The 5,697-nt window shown below is 48.0% G+C and overlaps 1 protein-coding gene across 3 annotated transcripts in view; it reads left to right on the top strand.

Moving 5' to 3' along the window:
- The first annotated feature begins 1,841 nt into the window (after window positions 1-1,841).
- Window positions 1,842-5,697, top strand: part of Ankrd12 (ankyrin repeat domain 12) — a 116,547-nt gene continuing 112,691 nt past the window's right edge. The window contains exon 1 of one of the 3 annotated variants that reach the window (XM_036173218.1): window positions 1,842-2,162. The gene's annotated coding sequence lies outside the window, so the exon portion shown is untranslated. Of the gene's footprint in view, window positions 2,163-2,514; window positions 2,534-5,697 lie in introns of those variants that run through there. The other 2 variants (XM_036173217.1, XM_036173219.1) reach the window with 2 other exon arrangements.

Below are 5,697 nucleotides of genomic sequence, written 5' to 3'. Positions count from 1 at the left end.
GCTTTAGACTATTGGTTTATTCCCACCTGTACATCTTGGTAGTAATCTAGCAACTTGTAGCTGTTAAATGTTATGTCAAAACAGCGGAAACACCACATTAGCCTACCTGTGAAGACTGTTGTTATTATGACTTAATCAAGTTACTCTATGGTCCCCCATTTTAAACAACACATTTGTATGAATGAAACTATTACATTCGATTCAAAAAGGAGGTAATATACATTATGTTTGAAAACTCAGAAAGAAATGCTTTAATTAATGGAATAATCAAATTGCTTCAGGATTTATCAGACAGTAGCCTTCCAGGCACTATAATAGGCACTTGAGTAATCGGCACTCAGGAGGCAGAGGCAGGTGGCACCTGAGTTTGAGGTCAGCCTGGTCTACATCACCAAGTCCACATTAGACAGCTACTGAGTGAGACTCTGTCCGAAAAGAAAAACAAACAAACAAAAAATCCCAATAGCTTTGTTTTATCTTATGCGGATGAGAGTTTTCCCTGTGTCTGGTATTCACCAGAGCCAGAAAAGGACATTGGATACCCCGGAACTGAAGTTGCATATGGTTTATGGTCATGTGGGTGCTGGGGACAACTGAACCCTGATACTCCAAAATAACAGTAAGTGCTCTTAACTCCTAAGCCATCTCTCTAGTTCTGCCTATAAAGACAGACTAACTGGTTGTAATTATGATTTAGGGTTTAAGTTCTGTCTTTAAAAAGTTAAGTTTTTGCCGGAAATATAGCTCTTCATAGACCACTGTAGAGTGCTTGCTTGGCATGGCCAAGGTCCTAGGTTCCATCTCCAGTACACACATACATAGATTTCTCCACGAGGTTCATAAGAGTATTTCCCTCAACCCAAGAGCCTATTGACCTAAAAACAACTTTGTTTGCTGTCACCGGTATCCAAGTTAAACTTTACATTTCAATAGCCAAGTGCTTTCCTTACTGTTAATACTTAATTTTTTTTTTAAATGTGTGAGTTACCTAGGGGAGAAAAATCCTAATTTTTAAATGCAGATTTATGTCCTGTCAAGTCCAAAAGTCATGTCAGAATATTCAGCTTACTATGACAGTCTTAAACTTCTTATTAGTGTACTAACGGATACTGAAGGAGGCCACAGTTAACGATGAGGGAGAGGATGGTTTCCTGTGGAGTTGTAACTTGGGTGGTTAAGGCACAACGGTTGCAGGCTAACCGCTGTAGATAAAAGCCTTCAGAGGAAGTCTGAGTACAAGTGAGATGGTAAAATTTCTTCACACACTCCATGAGACACAGGGTCACATGCGGACCAATTTATTGACGTTTCTGTTCAGAAAGGTCACAGGATCCTGTGGCTAGGACCGGACGTAATGCCACATTCTTTGCAACCAGTGCTCATTCCGGTGCTTTTAGGGACTGGGTGCGCCCGGCCGGGAGGCAGCTCTGTCCGCGCGCACTGCGGCTCGGACGCCAAGGCGGACCGGCCCGGCGCGCCCACCGCCAGCAAACCCCTCCGGTCTCCGGCGGGTCTACGGTCCCAACTCAAACCCAGCAAAAATATGTGCGTTTCCTTCGCCGAGCGCCGGCACCAACGCGCCTTTGCACATCTCGGGCGGCGGCGGCTGCCTTCCACTCCCACACCGCTCCCACAGCTCCTCGGGCGCGGCTGGCCCGGGAGGCCCAGGACTTCCGGCCCCCTCCGTTCCGCACGGCTCCGCTCCGCACCGACGCCACCCGCCGCCGCGCGCTCCGCTCCTCGGGAGAGCCAAGGGCCGGGCGCGTCGGGGGCGGGGCACGGCGGTCACGCCGCCCGTCCCGTGCCTGCAGGAGTCACGTGTCCGCCGGGGTCACGTGCTCGCGCCGCAGCCAATCGCAGAGAACGCTGTCCGGGAGCAAGGAGGCTGTGGTGAGAGACCGACCAAGACCGGAGATGTTTTCAAGCCTGGCCCCGGCGGCATTAGGGGCTGTTGCAGCGGCGACGGAGACACCGGCAGCGGCGGCCACCCGGAGGCCCTCGTTCAGGGGCTGAAGCCTTCTGCGCCCGCCGAGCCTCGGGTCCGTGCGGGCCAGGGGGGCGTGGCGACCAGAGGGGAGGAAGGAGGGCGCGGTTTCGAGTCTGTCCCGGGCACCAGGGAGGAGACCCTCAGTTCTGTGCCCCCTCTCCTCCCCGGACGTCAGGTAGGGGGTTGCGCCTCTGCCAGCCGCGCCCAGCCGCCACGCGCCGCCCGGCCCGGTCCGGCCCAGTCCGCGACGCGGCCGACCGGACCGTGACAGGCCGTTGGTGGCCGCCCCGCCCGGCATCCTGACGGGTCGCGGCGCAGGTGGGGCTGCCGCTGGGCGACGCTCGGGCAGCGGCTGGCGCGAGCGCCCTGGCCGCGGCTTACCGGAACATGGCGCGGCCGGGAGGGCGCCGCCAGCGCACCGGGACGGACGGCATCGCGGGGGCGCGCCCTGCCGCCGCGCGCTCCCGGTGCCAGGCGCGCTGCGTGCGCGGATGTCGGAGACACGGTGCGGGCCGGGGCGTAGGAGGCGCGGTGGTCCCGGGAGAGGTGCGTGAAAGCGAAAGAGCTGAGGCTCGCGGAGCCGGTTCTGTCCTAAATGCCAGCGCGACCTGCCCTTGCCACGCTGGGCTATCAGGTCTCAGTTTGTGCCAGTTCCGGTTGGGTTGGAATGATGTTCAGAGACCCTTTAGAGCACGTTGGAATCTTAGATCTGATTTTGAAGAGTAATGTGGGATGACGCATCCTTCAGGATGCAAAGCGTTGAATAAACGGTTGTACAAAGAGGTCACCGAAACCCAGCTGACAGCTGTTTTAATAATCACAGTGAGAATCGTTGAGGATGGAAGTGAACAGCATTGCACTAGTTGAGCACGTAGGAAGCATTTGAAGCAATGTGGTTGTAGGGACTGTAATTTCCGCTGGACACCCCTTGAACTGGGGTGAAGTAGGTTGCAAATCCAGCGATCTGGATTTGGGATTACCACTAATTCTGTGGTTGAAATGAACCTGCATTCTCAGTCATGTGTTTCTTCTTATTTTAAAATGGTCTGAGTCAATTATAAAGGAAGACGAGCTATTCGAGTAAGTCATCTTTCCATTAAAAACATATGCCTAAGTGGGCCGTTAAAAATCTTGGTTACTGATCTTTCTCAATTTCATCAATCTTTACACAAAGGCTTTCCTGGAGGTTATCTCAGAACTGGCAATATATGATCTGTTGGTGCCAAGTGGTTTAAATGCAAAATTCTTTAGAATTGCCGATGTAAGGATGAAGACGTTATATTGCCCTTTAAGAACATTTCAGTATAACATTTAGTATTTTAATACATTTGTTTAGGTGTGTGCGTGTGGAGGTGAGAGGACAGCTTCCTGGAGTTGTTTCTTTTCTTCCACTATGTGGGTCCCAAGCTCAGGCTCTTCTTTTAGTGGCAGGTATCTTTACACTTCCAGCCGTCTTGACTGCCCACTGTGAACCCTTTGAGAGGGCTTTCATTTGGGTCAAGAGCAAAAATATATAACAATGGGAGAAGCTTCTCCTGGAGTTTATAGAGGGAGAAAGGCTTGACTACTTAAGAATTCTTTATGCTTGATAGGCGCGCTAATCAAATTTCTAATTCTGTCTACAAGTTTGACTTAGGACACACTTAACTGTTCAACTAGGTGTTCTGTTTTGGAGACTGGCCAAGTTTTCTGGAAGAGAAACCAGAGGGTTAAGTGTGTTTGTAGAAGGAATATTAGAAATAAAGGTGGGAAGCCTTTCTCATTTCTTACAGTTTTTGTATTTTAAAGTTAACATAGTTTATGGGCTAAGCAGAGTTCAAACAGTGAGAATCTCTGGGTATGCATCCTATGAAGTCTGTCTGAGGAGGAGTTAAGAGAACAATAGTGAAAGAGCCCAGGGGCTGAAAATGTTTTGTAGTCTTCATATTTATTGGTTCATTGGTTCTGTCCCCCCCCCCCCTTTTTGATTTTCAAGACAGGGTTTCTCGGTGTAGCTTTGGCTGTCTTGGAACTCACTCTTTAGACCAGGCTGGCCTTGAATTTGTACAGAGATCAGCCTGCCTCTGCTTCCCAAGTACTAGAATTAAATCATGCAACACCACCATGCAGTTTTGGTATTAGTTTTTTAATATCCAGGGAAAAATAATGTCTGAACTTCATATGGAAACCAGAGGAGTAAACTGGAAAAGAAGATGTAATCTTTCTCAAGATTACAATGTTGCTGGGAGATGTAGCTTGGTTAGTAGATGCTTGCCTACCGTGATGGAAGCTGTGGATTTTCGTCCCCAGCATCAAAAGAACCAGGCTTACTATTCCACACCAACAGTGTCTGACACCCAGCACTCAGGAAGTAGAGGTAGGAGGATTAGTTCAGGGTTGGGTTAGCTGTGGCTATCAGTAAATCGTAAACACGAGGACCTTAGTTTAGGTGCCCAGCAGTGGTGTCAAAGTTGGGAGCTGTGCACACCTGTAACTTTCCCATTGGGGAAGCAGAGGCAAGGAGGAGAGTCCCTGGGGCTTGCCAGCAAGCCAGATTGACAGATTTCAGGTTCAGTGAGAGATGCTGCCTCAAAAAAATAAGGTGGAAAGCAGTTGAAGATGTTAACCATGGCCTTCATACACACATTCCACACATGCACCTGTGTGTATATGTATACATAAATACATCCACCACTACCACCAAAATATTTTAACCTACATGGTGAGTTCTAGGCCAGCCTGAGATACATCAGACCCTTTCAAAAAAATACCATCTTGCCGCCCTCCTCTCCCCATAGAGGTGACTGACAGCTTTTAAAGTTGGGTGGAGAGGTGGCTGTCAGTTGGGATATTTGAAAAGGATTATTTTTTAAGTATGAGGTTTTCCTTTAGCTGATTAGTAGTTAATTTTTCTTTCTTTTTTTTGGATTTTCGAGACAGAGTTTCTCTATGTAGCCCTGGCTGCTCTGTAGACCTGGCTGGCTGTGAACTCAGAGATGACTTACCTCTGCCTTCCAAGTGCTGGGATTAAAGGTGTGCCACCACACCCCACAGTTAATTTTTCTTTTTTTTTAATTTAATTTTATTTTTTGAACATAAAAACAGGTTATAATTTAGAAGTCCAGGGTTTTTTTAAACAGTAAAATATTTTCTCTATAGAAAATAGTATAAATGACATTTCCCAATAAGTCCTTTTAAGCTAAATGATAACTGAATTATACATATAAATGTTGATTAGATTCTGGGATACAGAAGAGACCTGTCTTCATCTGTTTGGAGAGCTATGCTTTACTTATGTTGTGTAAGTGAGATTCCTATTCATCTTCCCCTTCACTGTTTGATTTATGGTAGACATTTTTCTATAGGCTAATCCATAGTTTAAAAGATTTTAGCTTCCCCTCCTGAAAGTACAGCCAGCATTTTCTTTCATCAGCTTGATACAGTACAAATTCTTATCCTAATAGTGAAATGTTTCTCTGAGGCTTGCCCAGTGATTGAGTAAAACCAAAACTTATTATAAGCCACAGTTATCCTAACGTCCCCCCTGCTAGGTAGCCTCCCTGGATCTGTAGGTTGCAGTCTGATTGTCCTTTGACTTATATATAGTATCCACTTATGAGTGAGTATATACCATGTTTGTCCTTCTGAGTCTGGGTTCCCCCCCATTTTGGGGGGCGGGTGTCAGAGTCTGAGTCTGGCTTCAAATTCATAGTATAGGCCGGGCAGTGGTG

Source organism: Onychomys torridus, chromosome 23 (assembly GCF_903995425.1).
Source record: "Onychomys torridus chromosome 23, mOncTor1.1, whole genome shotgun sequence".
Classification (NCBI taxonomy): Eukaryota; Metazoa; Chordata; class Mammalia; order Rodentia; family Cricetidae; genus Onychomys; species Onychomys torridus.
Note: the sequence above shows the minus strand (reverse complement) of the source record. Positions and strands in the feature narration are given on the sequence as shown.